The sequence below is a fragment of the Vicugna pacos genome, chromosome 3 (genome assembly GCF_048564905.1).
Source record: "Vicugna pacos chromosome 3, VicPac4, whole genome shotgun sequence".
In the NCBI taxonomy this organism is placed as follows: Eukaryota; Metazoa; Chordata; class Mammalia; order Artiodactyla; family Camelidae; genus Vicugna; species Vicugna pacos.
Window position 1 is genome coordinate 57369933 of NC_132989.1, and position 16841 is coordinate 57386773.

General features: G+C 36.4%; 1 protein-coding gene across 5 annotated transcripts in view; it reads left to right on the forward strand.

Annotated features, from left to right (window-relative positions):
* Positions 1-16841, forward strand: part of ARB2A (ARB2 cotranscriptional regulator A) — a 366466-nt gene that overhangs the window by 179251 nt on the left and 170374 nt on the right. The window lies entirely within an intron of this gene.

Sequence of the window (16841 nt, forward strand, 5' to 3'; positions counted from 1 at the left end):
TGAGATGGAGGGTGGGGCAGCAAACCCAGAGGGCAGACTTTAGAAGCTGGAAAAGGCAAGGGAATGAATTTTCCCTTAAAGCCTCCAGAAAGGACACCTTGATTTTAGCCCAGTGAGACCGATGTCAGACTTCTAATATACAGGACTATAAGATATAATAAATTAGTGGGTTTTTTAAGCCTCCAAGTTTGTAGTAATGTGTTACTGCAGCAATAGAAAATTTAGGCAGGTATTAAATCCTGCCTAATCTAAGTCCTGCCTATATAAAGAATACTTACGTATCAGTAAACTTTCCTTTATCCAACTTAATGTTCTACCCACCTTGATCCAGCACCTTCAGAATTCAGTCCCTTTATACTCACCTTCCTCCTACCTGTAATTATTGACTAAGCAGTGCAACTCCTCTAGGTTACCCTTTCCTCTCTTAGGAGGCCCAGCTCTTCCCTGGCTAGCTTCTGTTGTGGCTTAATCCTAATCATTGGGCTAGAGTCAGAAGTGGAAGTGAAAGTGAGGATGGAGGAAGTCGTGTTATTTGGCAAAGGCAGCAGCTTCTCCATCATCTCCAAGCATGAAGAGAGCACTAGCTTTTAATTGGGAGGCATAAGTTACTTCTCGAGGCCTTGAAGGTTCAGGGAAATCTGAGGATTTAGGTGACCCAGTTGCCCCCCTTCCCATGTCTCAGGTCCCAGACCTGAATCAGGGTACTAACGCCGCATTCAGACCTGCCAGGGCGGAGAATCCAGCTTTCTCTGGAGCTCTGCTTCTCTTTTTAAAAGTAGTACACCTGGTCCTTAGGTTCTTTTGCCCTCTGCTCCAGAGAGGAGAGCCTCTTTATATGCTGCTAAGGAAGTTCTGTCTTTCACACTTAATTGTGCTGATGAATCACTCCGTCTGTTGCCTTTGGAAATAGATATCCAATTCCATAGTCCTTCTAATTATGTACTTTTCAATGCCAACCAGTGTACTTGCTGGTACATTCCTTTCTACCAGTATACGTTTCCAGTTTGTCACTGGTGTAAGTTTTTAGAGGTCTCACTGTTAATACATGCCAGAGTTTATCGATGCTCCACCTACTACTGTCATTGAGGTCCTACTGCCAGCCAGGTGGTGGGTAGGTTATCTAGCTCCAGAATTTCTACTATAGAGTCAGCTTTTTCAGACCACTCAGTGGAACCAGCTGTCACAGGTCAGATTTCCTGGGAAACAGACACTGATGCAGAAATTAGCATACTGAAGATTTGCTGGGGATCATTCTCAGGACGATCACCTGTAAGGAAGTGAAGGTGTCACTATTGGCCCTCGCAGGGTGCAAAGACAGACCTACAGGGTTCTCCCAAATTAGGGCAAGGGAGCCAGGCACTTATTCTCCAGCACTAGCTGGTCACTGAAAGCAATTATTCTCCAAGAAGGAGGCATAATCTTGGATATGGTAGTTCTCTTTCCCTGAAATCAATGACAGGAAAGAAGGGTTTGGGGAGTTCTCAGCTGCAAGGCTGTCAGCCTTCAACACTCACAGCGTGTGGAGGAATGAGTGCTGCAGTCTGACGGAGGTGGGAACTTGGGGTACTGAGTAGTACATCACAGTTCTACAACCATTACTATATGCATTCCTAAATATGTGTTGTTCGGTTTGAAATGTTGAGAACCAAACGCAGACCTGGGCGTGTAAAGAGAGGAAAATATTGCTAGTATTAGCTGAAAGCTCCTAGTAGGAGATAAGCTGAAGAGACACTTTGAATCATGCTCTGACTTTAGCTTCCCTGATCAATTACAACAGCCTCTTACAGGAAAGTCAAGGAGCAGTGGAGTCTTGAAAACAACATACGGCTTTCAATAGTTGGGGCATATGGTAGAGGAAATCAGCAGAAATATGGTTAGAGGAAGTATACTCTCTATATTTCCTATTTCTAAGCTTCTCCTGCTCTGTCTCTAGGTCCTAAGTTATTGAAGTATAGTGAGTGTCCTTAGCTGAAGCAGCAACAGAGCATTAACAGGACACAAGTATCTCATTAGCAAGTAGTTAGGAAAATACAAATACAGATACAAATCCAGATCAGGCCAATTGGGTCATTATGTCTAAAACAATCATGCTGTGGTAGTGGGGGTTATGGTGATGACAGCCCTCAGCATATTTGTATCTTACGCCACAGTGCCACCACCCAGTCTCATTGCCCACTGCATCTGGTGTCCAACTATCATCCTGGAATCTTCCTTCACCATTTTTCTGAAGATTCCTTTTGTCACTTTCTTATTATTTGTCACTTGTGTTATTTCTTCTATTTCTTGTAGTTCATGTCTTCATCTTTTTTGGTTTATTTCTTACTTTGAAAGAGCACATCTTCTAGTTGTTTTTTTAAAAAAGAGTAATGAGATACAATTTTTTGTCTGTATGAGTCCGAAAATGACTTTATCTTCCACTCTGATAATACTTTTGTTGGATACAGAATTCTAAATTGGATGTTATTTTCCTTGAATTTTGAAGCCTTTTTAAAATCATCTTGTTGATTCTTCTGTTGCTATTGAAAAGTCTAAAATTATTCTGAATTTCAACCTTTCATTTTCATTCCTTGAAATTTATAGAATATTCTTATTCCTAGGCTCTAAATTTCACAATGATATACCTTTATATATAGCTAGTTCACCTCATTATCCTGAGTACTTTGCTTTTTCAATTCAATACCTAATGTTCTGAGAAGTTTTCTTAAATAATTTATTGTTCATTTCCTCCTCTCCCTTCTGTATTTTCTTTCTAAAACTGTTTTCTGGATAATGAATCTCTTGGACTTAATAATTGATTTATTACTTTTCTATTTTTCATATTTTTTTGCTTCTAGAAGATTTCTTTAATTTAATCATCTGACCCCTCTATAAGATTTTTCATTATGCTATTTTGCTTTCAATTTCCAAGAGTTCTGTTTATTCTTTGAATATTCCTTTTTAATTGTACCCTTTTCTTGTTTTGCAAATGTATTATCTTCTGTGATCTCTCTGATTATAATAGCAGAGCTTTTGATATTTTCCTCTTTCTGCAAAGTCTGTTTCTTCCAAGTTGTCCTTTTTCTATTTATTCTGGTCTCTCTATTTTGTCTTATAGGTTGTCTTCATATGTCTAGTAGTTTTTGGCAGTCTGTTCATGTTTGTCAGTGGGTATTAAAAAACTAATTGGGACTTCTAAGTGTATGGGTAGGACATACGAGGTTTGAACTTCACTGTAAGTAATCTGAGTAGTCTATTTGTTAGGAATTTTCCCCCATGCCAACCCCCATCCATCTGTGTACTTTTTTTAGCATTGGAATTTTTCCAGTTTTATTGAGATATAACATTGTATAAGTTTGAGGTATACAATGTAATGGTTATACATATACACATACACATATATATATGTATGTATATGTATTACAAAAAGATTACCACAATAAGGTTAGTTAGTACATCCATCACCTCAAATAATTACACTTACACTTTTTTTATGTGGTGAAACTTTTCAACACTACTCTCTTAACAACTTTCAAATATACAATACAATATTGTTAACTATAGTCCCCATGCTGTTCATTACATCCCCAGAACTTATTCATCTTATAAATGGAAGTTTGTACCTTTTGATCACCTTCATCCATTTCCTCCATCCCCTTGGCCCCCAACCGGCAACCACCAATGTGTTCTCTGTCTCAGAGTCTGGTGTTTCTTTGTTTTTGTTTTTTTGTTTTTTTTAGATTCCACACGTAAGTGAGATCGTATGCTATTTGTCTTTCTCTGTCCGTCTGTTTCTTTAAAACTTATTTTTTAGCCTGGTGTGATTTCCCAAAGAAGAGTCCTCTAGTCTTCTGCCTAAAGACTAAGGGTCTGACTGATTGCAGTCGGAAAGTTTAGGAGAGTTGAAGGCTAGGGGAAGAGAAGGAAGGTAGGGCACTACATTCCTCATCAATTTGCATGTGTTACCAATATCCCCATTTCAAAATCTCTCCTGTCAGAGCATGGGAAGACATTTACCAAGATACATGGATTAGAAGACGGGAAGATAACTACTGTTGAACAGTCTCACTTTGGCACATATATCCACTCTCTGTCAGTCCCCGAGGTACCTGGAATTCTATCCCTGTGCTTTGGAGGATTTTGCAGTTTGAATGGAGATGGTTTTCAGCTTCCCCACTGCTGGCTTGGGATATGACTTTCTCAAATCTGCTAAATCAGTTACCATTCTTTTTTTTTTTTTAACATTTTTTATTGATTTATAATCATTTTACAATGTTGTGTCAAATTGCAGTGTTCAGCACAATTTTTCAGTCATACATGGACATATACACACTCATTGTCACATTTTTTTCTCTGTGAGCTACCATAACATTTTGTGTATATTTCCCTGTGCTATATAGTATAATCTTGTTTATCTATTCTACAATTTTGAAATCCCAGTCTATCCCTTCCCACCCTTCGCCCCCCTGGCAACCACAAGTCTGTATTCTCTGTCTATGAGTCTATTTCTGTCCTGTATTTACGCTTTGTTTTTGTTTGTTTGTTTGTTTTTGTTTTTGTTTGTTTAGATTCCACATATGAGCGATCTCATATGGTATTTTTCTTTCTCTTTCTGGCTTACTTCACTTAGAATGACATTCTCTAGGAGCATCCATGTTGCTGCAAATGGCATTATGTTGTCGGTTTTTATGGCTGAGTAGTATTCCATTGTATAAATGTACCACATCTTCTTTATCCAGTCACCTGTTGATGGACATTTAGGCTGTTTCCATGTTTTGACTATTGTAAATAGTGCTGCTATGAACATTGAGTTGCAGGTGTCATACTGAAGTAGGGTTCCTTCTGGATACAAGCCCAGGAGTGGGATTCCTGGGTCATATGGTAAGTCTATTCCTAGTCTTTTGAGTAATCTCCACACCGTTTTCCATAGTGGCTGCACCAAACTGCATTCCCACCAGCAGTGCAGGAGGGTTCCCCTTTCTCCACAGCCTCTCCAGCATTTGTCATTTGTGGATTTTGAATGACGGCCATTCTGACTGGTGTGAGGTGATACCTCATTGTAGTTTTGATTAGGCAAGAGAGAGAAATAAAAGGGATCCAAATTGGAAAAGAAGAGGTAAAAGTGTCACTATATGCCAACAACATGTTACTATATATAGAAAACCCTAAAAGGTCCACACAAAAACTACTATAGCTGATTGAAGAATTCAGCAAGGGTAGCAGGTTACAAAATTAACGTTCAAAAATCAGTTGCATTTCTTTACACTAACGATGAATCAACAGAAAAAGAAAGTAAAGAAACAATCCCCTTTAAAATAGCACCCAAAGTAATAACATATCTGGGAATAAATCTAACCAAGGAGGTGAAAGAATTATACACAGAAAATTATAAACCATTGATGAAGGAAATTAAAGAAGACTTTAAAAAAATGGAAAGATATCCCATGCTCTTGGATTGGAAGAATCAATATTGTTAAAGTGGTCACACTGCCCAAGGCAATCTACAGATTTAATACAATCCCTATCAAATTACCCAGGACATATTTCACAGAACTAGAACAAATCATAATAAAATTTATATGGAAACACAAAAGACCTAGAATTGCCAAAGCATTACTGAAGAGAAAGAAAGAGGCTGGAGGAATAACTCTCCCAGACTTCAGACAATACTATAGAGCTACAATCATCAAGACAGCATGGTATTGGTACCAAAACAGACATATAGACCAATGGAACAGAATAGAGAGCCCAGAAATGAACCCACAAACTTTTGGTCAACTCATCTTCGACAAAGGAGGCAAGAATATACAATGGAATAAAGACAGTCTCTTCAGCAAATGGTGTTGGGAAAACTGGACAGCAGCATGTAAAACAGTGAAGCTAGAACACTCCCTTACACCATATACAAAAATCAACTCAAAATGGATCAAAGACTTAAACATAAGACAAGATACAATAAACTTCCTAGAGGAAAACATTATCTGACATACATTTCAAAAATTTTCTCCTAGTAGAAATAAAAGCAAGAATAAACAAATTGGACCTAATGAAACTTACAAGCTTCTTCACAGCAAAGGAAACCATAAGTAAAACAAGAAGACAACCTACAGAATGGGAGAAAATTTTTGCAAACGATGAAACCGACAAAGGCTTGATCTCCAGAATATCTAAGCAGCTCATATGACTCAGTAAGAAAAAAATAAACAACCCAAACCAAAAATGGGCAGAAGACCTAAACAAGCAATTCTCCAAGGAAGACATACAAATGATCAAAAGGCACATGAAAAAATGCTCAATATCACTAATTATCAGAGAAATGCAAATCAAAACTACAATGAGGTATCACCTCACACCAGTCAGAATGGCCGTCATTCAAGTTACCATTCTTGTGTATCTCCTCACTGTCTTCCATATGTCATTGTATTTTCCCCTCCTTCATCTTCCTAAGCCTTGTAGATTTATGTCTTTGTAAAAAAAAAAATCTTTTACTGTAGTTTTTAATAGGGTTTGGGAAGATGATCCTGTCAGTTATGGATGTTTAATCTGCCATTCTGGAACTGAGATCATAAGCATTTATAGCAAGAGTCAGCAAACTTTTTCTTAAAAAGCCAGAGAGTAAGTAATTTAAACTTGCAAGCCATACAGACTCTCACAAATACTCAACTATACTGTTTTAAGGTGAAAGCAACCATTGATAGGTTTGATAACTCCTATTTAGAAAAAAAGATGTGCCACCATTGTTGGTTGGTTGGTTGGTTGATTAGCTTTATTGAGATAGAATTTGTATACTGTAAGTCAAACTAATTTTAAATATATAATTGGATGTGTGTAGTGTGTATCACTGTGTAATCATCACCATAATCATGATAAAAAAGCATTTCCATCACCCTAAAAAGTTTTCTATTTCTCAGACTGACCCCTTTTGCAGTCCATTTCCTCCCCCCGTTTTCTGATCCTGCCAACCACTGATTCTAACACTATAGTTTCAGCTTTTCTAGAACTCCCTGTGAAGTGAATCATACAATTATATAAATCATACAATTTGTGTCTAGCTTCTCTTTAGCCTTATTCTTTGTTGTAGATAAATAAATGGCAGAAAGTTAATAATAGATCTCAAGACAGGTTCAATTTCTGTCTCATAAGGTGGCAGAAGCAATTCAAAAAAAAGGACATGTTTAACTTTCAGAAAACAAACTGCTTCTTTTCACAAAGAAAGTCTTTTCATGTGAACCTGGTACGTGGTAGCTACATAAGCAATACTCTTGTCCCTTTTTCTTAAAGGCCTTTCGCCTTTTTTGGTATTGCTACAAGGAGCAACAGCCTTGACTGTGCCTACATAGAGGAAGCAATATTAGAGGTGTTTGAACACGGCAGTGGAGAGTGGTTAAGATTACAGGCATGGACTTTAGACTGCCTAGGTTTGGATGCTGGTCCTGCTGTATACTAGCAGTTTTCTTGAGTACATTTCTTAATCATTTTTGCCTATTTATCTAATTATGGGGAAAATAATAGTACTTATTTCATAGGATTGTTGTCAGGATTAAATGAGTTAGTATCTGTAAAATATTTAGATCCATACCTGCCTCAGTATGCACTATAGGAACATTATTGTGATTGTACGGTAGATTGCACTAAGAGAGGAGAAGCTAAATTTTATTCAAGTGAGAAGGATCATCAGTGTTTACTTTGTTGAAAATGCTCAGGAGCTTGGTTCTGGAATCTGAGAATCCTACCAGCTCTGTCTGCCTCCCATTCCAGGTTATACCCATTTTGTGGCAATTATGGCCCAATCACAAAGCATTTGGCACCATTTCTGTAAATAATGGGTCATAATTATTTGCTTCTCCAGTTTCTTTTTACTTCTTGTTAGTTAACTGTTGTTTAAACTTTGTATTCAAATAGATAAAAAGACAAGATATTATGTCAGCCCAGTATAACAGCCATTGTTAACAACACTTTAAACTTATCATTTAAAAGAATAGGTAATATAGCATAGAAGTTCAGATGCTAGAACCAGACAAACTAGCTTGCAATCTGGAAAACTGTATGACCTTGTACAAAATATTGATCTCTGTAAATTGGGATATTTAGAGTATCTGTGTCATGAAGTCATTGTAAAGACTGAATGAGAGAAAGCATGTAGCCAGTTCAAGTGGTTAACGTCCTAGGCAAGATATGGTGACAGCTTGGGCTGAGATAGTAACAGTGGAAATTGAGAGAAGTTTATGGATTCTGGAAACATTTTTGAGGACAAATTAAGTTGGATCAGCATGAGAGATAGAAGAAGAGGGATACGTCAAGGATCTCTTCCAGATTTTTGAGTTGAACAACTGGATGAGTAGAGGTACCACTTGACAAGATGAGAAAGACTGAACGAAGAACAGATAATGGGGAATTGGGAGATCAATGCAGAGTTTACTTTTGGACATGCTAAGCTTGAAATATCAGTGTGAAATTCAAGTATGTTTGGTATGGTTCTGAATACTGATCCTTTGTCAGTTTTAATCATCATGAGTGTCTTCTTTTTATAGCTGTTTATAATTTATTAAATATAGCCTTATTGACAAATAATGTAGCCTTAAATGTGTCTCCAAGATTGATGGCTGTCAATCGTATCTTGACACCTAAAAGGTGGGAAAAATTGATAGTTTCAAGATATCTCTAACTTACAGATTCTTTTGTCTATTTTCATTACGTTTAAGGTTGAATCTTATGAAATTGCCACTTTTAAGGTCAAAAATGTCTAATGTTGGTAACTTCATATGATTCCATTTAATGTTTAAAAACCAAATAATGGTTATCTTTGAAGATGCTTTCATTAGAGATATGCTGTACCATCAGTTTTTACGCTTTCATATATATTCCTTGTCCTTTAATCACCATTAAACAGAAATGTCTATACTTTTTAAAAGATAATAATGCATTTAAAATATGCCAAAATGAAGATAAATTTTTAATCCAAAGCATTTAATCAGATTAAAATAAAACTACATCCTCTGTGACATGATGAAATATATTTTGTATACAACTATTCTTATAAATGTTCTGTTCTGTATTAATGTACAATTTATTCTTTGTTCTTGTACAAAGAAGTAAGTAACAGAATCATCTAAAAGTTTAAAACTAAACTGAATGAGTTCCTTGCTTATGTCTTTCTGATTTAGGGCCGTGCTATATTTGTATTTCATTTCTTCTGAAAATGTACCCTACTAGCCAATTCCTAAAAATATAAATTTTCTTTTATCTTGTACCTGTGGATTGGTTGGATGCAAGAAGATAACTTACATTTTTGCATCCTCATGCATCCCTCTGACTTGGATATCTGCATCCCATTCGGATTTCATTGAGCCGTATTTTACGTAATGAAAAGTCTTAGCTTTTTAAAAGAAATAATTTTGATTTGTAAATTTTGTCATAAACAAAGGTGTGGGTTTTATATTAGTGTTCTTTCTCCAGCTGATATCTCCAGTGTAAATAGCAAATCAGTGGTAGTACTAAAGGCTGCTGGTGGAGGATGTGTGTGTGTGTATGTGAGAGAAAGAGACGTATGTGATACAACTGGAGTTAGTGACAGATACATGCTAGTTTAAAGTAACAAATGCTAGATTTTATTATTCATAAAGAAATTTTCTTAGTAAATACACTTCCCATCACAATTTATATGAAGTAAAATAAAGTTTTGATTTTATAATTGGACATTTAAAAACCCTTGAAATTCATTTAATTTTTATTTTACTTTTACTAAAATCTATTATAAGTTTAAAGTATTATATTGTAAGAGCACTCATTTTATAACTTTGTAGCAACAAGTTAGCAGAAGAAAAATCTGTCAAATTTGGCAGTGGTTCAGAAAATATGTGAACCTGTCACTGTAAGCAGTCTCAAAGGGCGAAATGCTTTACAGGAGCTAATTAACCTTAGAAAATAATTACACAAATATGCAAATGTTGTTTAGATAATTCTGGGTGTTATCAGCTCAGGTAGTCCATCATAAATGCAGACCTTGCAATGCCTAGGTAGTAGAATCTGGCGTAGTTGATAAGGCTTTGGTTACTAAATCACTTCTGTTTGGCATTTAACAATTAGTGATGGCAAGAGTACATCAGGAAATTCAACCCGTACTCTGAATACCACCGAATTCCACGGTGTAAATGTTCTGTGCATTCTGCCACTAGCAAATTCTAATTAATGGATTTACTTTTGTCTTTTCATGCACTTTGTATATTTGCGTATTCTAAAATCATCCGGCTTGAAGTTACTCAATAGAAAATGCACTCTGATGTGAAATGCATGGAGAGACCTGTAGAGTAGATTTAGTATGTTTGCATTTCTGTAATTGAGGCATATTAGAAAGCCTTCCCTATTGAAATCTGTTTAGCTTCAAAATACACTGCTGGTAGTGTACACTCTCTGGATTATGGTTTATAAATATGTAATGACTGTGGACACAGTGTGGGCTGCAGCTTGGAATGACATGCATGGGCCTTGGAACGGCCTCACCTCATGTATAAAACTGGAACTTTAGTAATATAATATGTCAGAAATATGTATGAAAAACTACTCTCAGTTTATTAATTCCTATGCTACCATTATTGTACCTAACTGTTGTAGGAGGCAGCAGATATTTGGCAGAATTTGCTACATCGTAAAACGATGAGGATCTGCTCTCTATACACTGTGAATAGTAAAAAGCCATACATTTGTGAAACCCTTAGGAAATAGTCACATAAGAAAGCCAGGTTTTTTTTTTTTATAGCTAAGGTTTATCTCCTTTATCACCTGTTTTTAAGAATAATATTTTGAATAAAACTATTTCTTAATTGTATGTCCCTAGCCTTTCAGAAGTGGAATTCACGTAGCATCATTAGCTTTCTTTTGATGATTCAGGATCCCTGTTTTCTTGTCTGTTGTACTTTAAATGCAGTCCTGCCCTCACGTTGCTCAGTAACAATGCTAGTAGTCACTCTTTGTGCTATATGGCTCTTCTGATTTTTGTAGGTTTTCTGTTTCTTCAGTTGCTATCAAACTTGTAGCTATCACTTCTTACTCTTAAACCCATTTGAAACAACCGTTTTGATTTGCTGTTTGTACATGTGCAGTGGGTTCAGCACAGATGTTAGAATTTATTAGATATGAAGATGTAAATATCCCACCCAGACGCTGGTTCCCCCTAAGAAGCCAGTAGTAGTTATTCAGCAGGATTTCTGATTTTTTGTTATTCACTTATTATAAAAAATATTAACTTTATACTAACTTTGGAAAGTTCAGAAAGATGTAAAGAAGCTAAACATAAGAAAATATTCATAATCCCACCATCCACAGGAAACTGCTTTTAATATTTTTATTTGATTTCTTCTAGTCTTTCTTGAGCCTTTTTATGTGGCGAAAATTATACCACCTATAAAATTAGATGAACTGCATGTATTACTTTATAAGCTCATTGAATAGCTGCATATTTCCTTAGAAAGACAAACTATAATTCACTTAAATATTTATTTCTGCATTATTGGACACGTAAGCATTACCCAGATTTTTGCTTCTATAAATGAGACAGTGATGAACATCTTTGAACATCATTTATTTGCCACATTCCAGATTATCAGAAGCTAGATTCCTGAAAAGGAGTTTGAATACACCTTTGTCTTGGTTTTTGAAATGCCCTTCATGATACTTTGTCAATAGTATCATTGCCAATAGCACTAGCATGTTAGTCACTTATTAAATGCCTGTGGCATGCTTTGTATTTATAGTTTGAATCTGAAAATGAACCTACCTTGAAATTCTTTATATTCTGGAAAGAAGAAGTGACATGGCAGATTAAATAAGTAGCAGGATAGAGAAGAACCAGTGAAACAGTGCCGAACTCAATTTAAGCTACCATGGCTAATAGTAGAGCTGACATGTAAATTGAAATCAACAATATTTTACAGTAGTTTTAAATATAAACAGGATAATAATACATGTAAATAGATGTAAATACTTTCCATGTATTTCTTGTAAGGTGCTCTAGGTCAGAGGTTAGCAAAACTCTTTCCCCTTCTGCATGAAAATCTGACCTTCAGTTAACTTTCTGGCTCTATGTCCTTGGAAGCCTAATAACGTGGTATCTTAAATTGAGTTTCGCAGGTAACAGAATCTGAAGTTGCATGCAGGAAGTTTGTTGGGGAGTTCCCTTGGGATCAACACCTGTAAGAGAGTGGAAAAAATAGACTTTGGCAGGAGTTGAACTACAGTATAGCCTCAATAAAAGCCCTCATCTAATTGCTTGATGATCTCTGGTTCTGGGATGACTTTTCAGAAATGTCCTGCCTTGAGGCAAGAGAGAGATTCTTTACAATCCATATCATCTCAACCAGTCATTGAATGTAAATTGCCTCAGAGGTAGGATTGTAACTTGAGGCAAGATAGCTTTACTTGGCTGAAAGTGATTCCTAGAGTTTCCTCAGCTGAACTATCAGTTGCCAACACTTGCACAGTTCAGGAAATGTGTGTCTATAACTAACGGGGGTTCTGGGAAGCATACCATAGCATCCACTCTAAGTGGTTGGTTGCTAGGCAGCACTGGGTATGGTGGAAAGTCACCTCTGATTCGAAACTGCATCTAGATTAGAAGGAATTCTAATGGGCTATAAATACCAGGGTTTCGATCTTCCCTGAGGGTAGTAACTTTTGTAATTCGGCCTGCCCTTGCAAGCAGGGACCCTGGAAGCCATGCCAGTGGAGTTGTTCCAAGAGGTATTGCCTTCTGTAGGATATAAGACTTCTAAGGCAAGATAGCTCCTGTATCTGCCTAAGGTGAATCTGATTCCCTTACTCCTGAGCTAACTTTGTAACACCTTACAGGCCAAAGAGGGCAACTCCTACAAGGTTATGTGCTCCACTGCAGGAACTGCGGTGAGGCTTCCACTAGAACGGAATGCCTGCTGCTGTCCTGATGGCCAACTGTGATTCCTACCCTGTATCTTTTTGGGTCATAGATGTCAAATGTGACCTAGCATTATCTTGTGTAATTATTTAGCTGTGCCTATGGATAACCCCCTAAGTGGATATTATAGACATTTTTTTCAACTGAGTGTTGCTTTTTAGAACATTAGGTTTTAAAGTCTAAAACTAAAGAATAATTTGATGACCTTAGAGTCAGGCTGAAAATATTTAAGTACGTGGGGCACAGGGATACCTGAGGTTTCTTTTTCCTACTGCTGACAGACCATTATTTTTTTTTTTCAGCTGACATTTATTTTATTTTTTTTTTCTCTGTGATTTATCATAAAATTTTGTGTATATTTCCCTGTGCTATACAGTGTAATCTTGTTTATCTGTTCTACAATTTTGAAATCCCAGTCTATCCCTTCCCACCCTCTACCCCGCCCCCCCCCCCCCCCCGGTAACCACAAGTCTGTATTCTCTGTCCATGAGTCCATTTCTGTCCTGTATTTATGCTTTGTTTTTGTTTGTTTGTTTGTTTTTGTTTTTTAGATTCCACATATGAGCGATCTCATATGGTATTTTTCTTTCTCTTTCTGGCTTACTTCACTTAGAATGACATTCTCTAGGAGCATCCATGTTGCTGCAAATGGCATTATGTTGTCGGTTTTTATGGCTGAGTAGTATTCCATTGTATAAATATACCACATCTTCTTTATCCAGTCACCTGTTGATGGACATTTAGGTTGTTTCCATGTTTTGGCTATTGTAAATAGTGCTGCTATGAACATTGGGGGCTGACAGACCATTATTAACTGATATCATCTCCACAGACTATGGAAGAGAAAATTCAGCCATAATGCTAATCTCTGAAAACACTAGTCTTTATCTGTGAACAGAGGGAAAATCTGTTGGTTCTTAGCTCTCCTTTAGTCATACATTGGTCACTTGGGCCTGGTTGGCAGTTTCCCTTTTGTATTTATATATATATATAATGAGTCACAAAGTTTTACTGATCCTTCCTTTGTGAGGACTCATTCCATCCCTTCCTTTCCATTCACTCTGCCATCACTCTAAGGAGGTAGGAATGAAAAGGCTGGGACAGATAGGCTGTCGACAGAATAAAGGAGTTGGTGACTGTGAGAAGAAAGCAGGGAGGATTCCACTGAGGTCGAGTAGCATGGATTTATAACAGGCCCGTTGGACTTGGTGTCAAGACAGTCCTTCGGAATAGACAAAGTAAGTCTCCTCACACACTACTGCCGCTCTGTCTTTATGTGTTAACACCCTTATGAAATTGCATACACATTAAAGGCCAGGATCATGGCTTACTTCTTATCACCCTTACATCTTCACTGCCAGCACAGAGCCTAGTGGGAACAGAGTAATCTATTCTCCTGTATGTTTTTTTCCCATCCATATAGAGAATATTTAGGACCATCACAGATATTTAAGATTTTTAGTTATACCATTATCAGCAGGTAGAAACTCTGTTATCTCTCTTCCTATTTTGTTTTTCCAATTCTTTCACTGTGACATAGAACTAGGGAGACCAGGTGGCTGGGTTTTCTCTGGATAGTCCCTATGTAGATCTGTTCTCCCAATACAGTTACTAACAATACCTTTCTTCACTCTCAAAGCTGTGTACAGTAGATTCTATGGTGACTTACAGAGTCATATATATGTATAGAAAAGTGCTAAATATGTATTAGTCTTTTAACTGTAAGTATAAAGAGCACACTTCTGTAACTACTACCCTAGCCAAGAAGTGGAACACTGCCAGCCGCTGGAAGTCTGTTTTCCAATCACAACTCTCTCTTCCTTAGAGTTAACTACTGTCCTGCTTTTAATGATAACCATTTTCCCACTTTGTAAACTAATGAAAGCTAAATTATTAAAGCCAGAAATGGCCTACATGATTTCCTTCCAATGATTATTCTTTTATTTATTTTATATACTTTAAGTGTGGGTAATTTCATATTTATGTTACTAATAGATATCTTTGATAGTATATTTATAATTTAATATATGACTACATGGTTGTAAGTAATCATTCTGAAGATAAAGGTTGTGTTTTTATTATTTATCTTTTGCCCTCAGATTTAATGGGCAAGACACAACTCTTGGCCTCAGGAATTTGATTATCTAATAAGCAATTACAATACAAACCGTTCAGTGCAAAAATGAGAACATGCACAGGATGTGGTTGTGGGACATTACTTAGCCTTGGGGATGATAGGGAGAATGTTCCCTCGAAGGTGATGTTTCATTTGAGTCCTGGAGATAAGTAGGAATTATGTGGGTGAAGGTGGTGGGTAAAGTAAAGGCAGAGCACACACAGGTCAGTTTCCAAACAACACCAACAAGAATAGCCCAGAGATAAGAAAAGTATGGTGCAGTTAGACTACTGCAAGTTGTTCTCTGCAATTGGAACACAGAGAGTGTTCTCTGTAGTCTCTCATGGTGGAAAAAGGGTGTCTTTTGGATCATTGTATTTTGCAGATACATTTCAAGCCAGAAGCCAGATCATATAAGACCTCAGTGTCAAGCTGTTTGAATGTGATGTTGAGAGAAATAAAAACACTCTGCAGGGTTCTAAGGAGGGAGTGGGTCATAGGGTGACATGATCACATCTGCATCTTTGAAAAGTTGTGCTCACTACAAAGTTAGAGAATTTAAACGGGCAACCCTAGAGGCAGAGAAACTGGGCCGGAGATCATTGTAGTCACCTACTTGCAAAAGGCTGGTGGCTCAAGCTTAGCCAGAGGAAATGAGAATGGAGAGAAGTGCATGGCTTTAAGAGACAGTTGGAGACAGAATCAACAGGATTTTAATAATTGATGATATACGGAATTTGAGGAAGAGAGAAATAAAAAATGATACTTAGATTTCAGCCGGAGGTGGGAAGCAAAGAATGACACAGGTTTATAGAGGACGTTTTTAGCAGTGTTGAATTTGGTTGAGTTTAAAGTGTCTGTAGGGCATTTGAAAGGATATAACCTTGAGTCTGGAGCTCAGGAGAATAATTTAGGGCAGAGATAGACATTAGGAAACAATAGGTTTTAGGTGGCAAGAGAAGCCATTCATATGGACCCTAATATGATATTAAAATTTCTGAGATGGAAATTGTGAAAAACTGTGTTCATTATCTAGTACCATAACATTCTTAGAGAATCAGTTTTCTGGCATTAAAGCTTCCAATTTCATGATCTGTTTTAGTTTTTAGCAGTTTGGGTTTTTTTAGCTCTTTGGTTGTTGTGTTTTTTTCCCCATTCACATTAACCAGATTTTAGCTTTAACTACAAATGTATCAGCTACAGAGATAAATACAATAAAATGAGGTTATTCTAGAACTTTTGGAATTAAAGCAACATTCATACATTTATTAAGATTTAGCAAGTTAGGAGAAATGTAAAAGGTCTCGAGTTTATATGTTTAGATTTCTCCCAGTTCTAGAAATAAAATATATATGGAAAATGCTTTTAGACAAAAATGTATTTTTAAATAATGTAATAGAAAATATTTGTTGTTAACTTTTCTGCTTATTTTCAGCTTACGGAGATATTTAAAATTTTATAAATCAAATAATTTAGATGTATGTGTACTATAAGTATTTTCAGATATACATATAGAAAATGTATCTGATTTTTCTTAATATTATACTTTTTTATCATAAAATCACTGTAACTTTTTGCTATGCAATTTTAATATACTTAGATATATTTTACTGTCTCAAATATACCCAGAATAGGCAATTTCCCCTCAAGAAGGTGCTTATTTTAAACATTTTGTTCCAGAAGATGATAGTAGCAGTTAAGTATAGCTGTAATTTACTAATGATTTAATACTAATTTATTCCCTAATTTGAATTTTCAGCGTCGTACTTTTGTATGATTTTAATTTGGAATGAGCTATAACTATCTTATTTCTTATGCTATGTA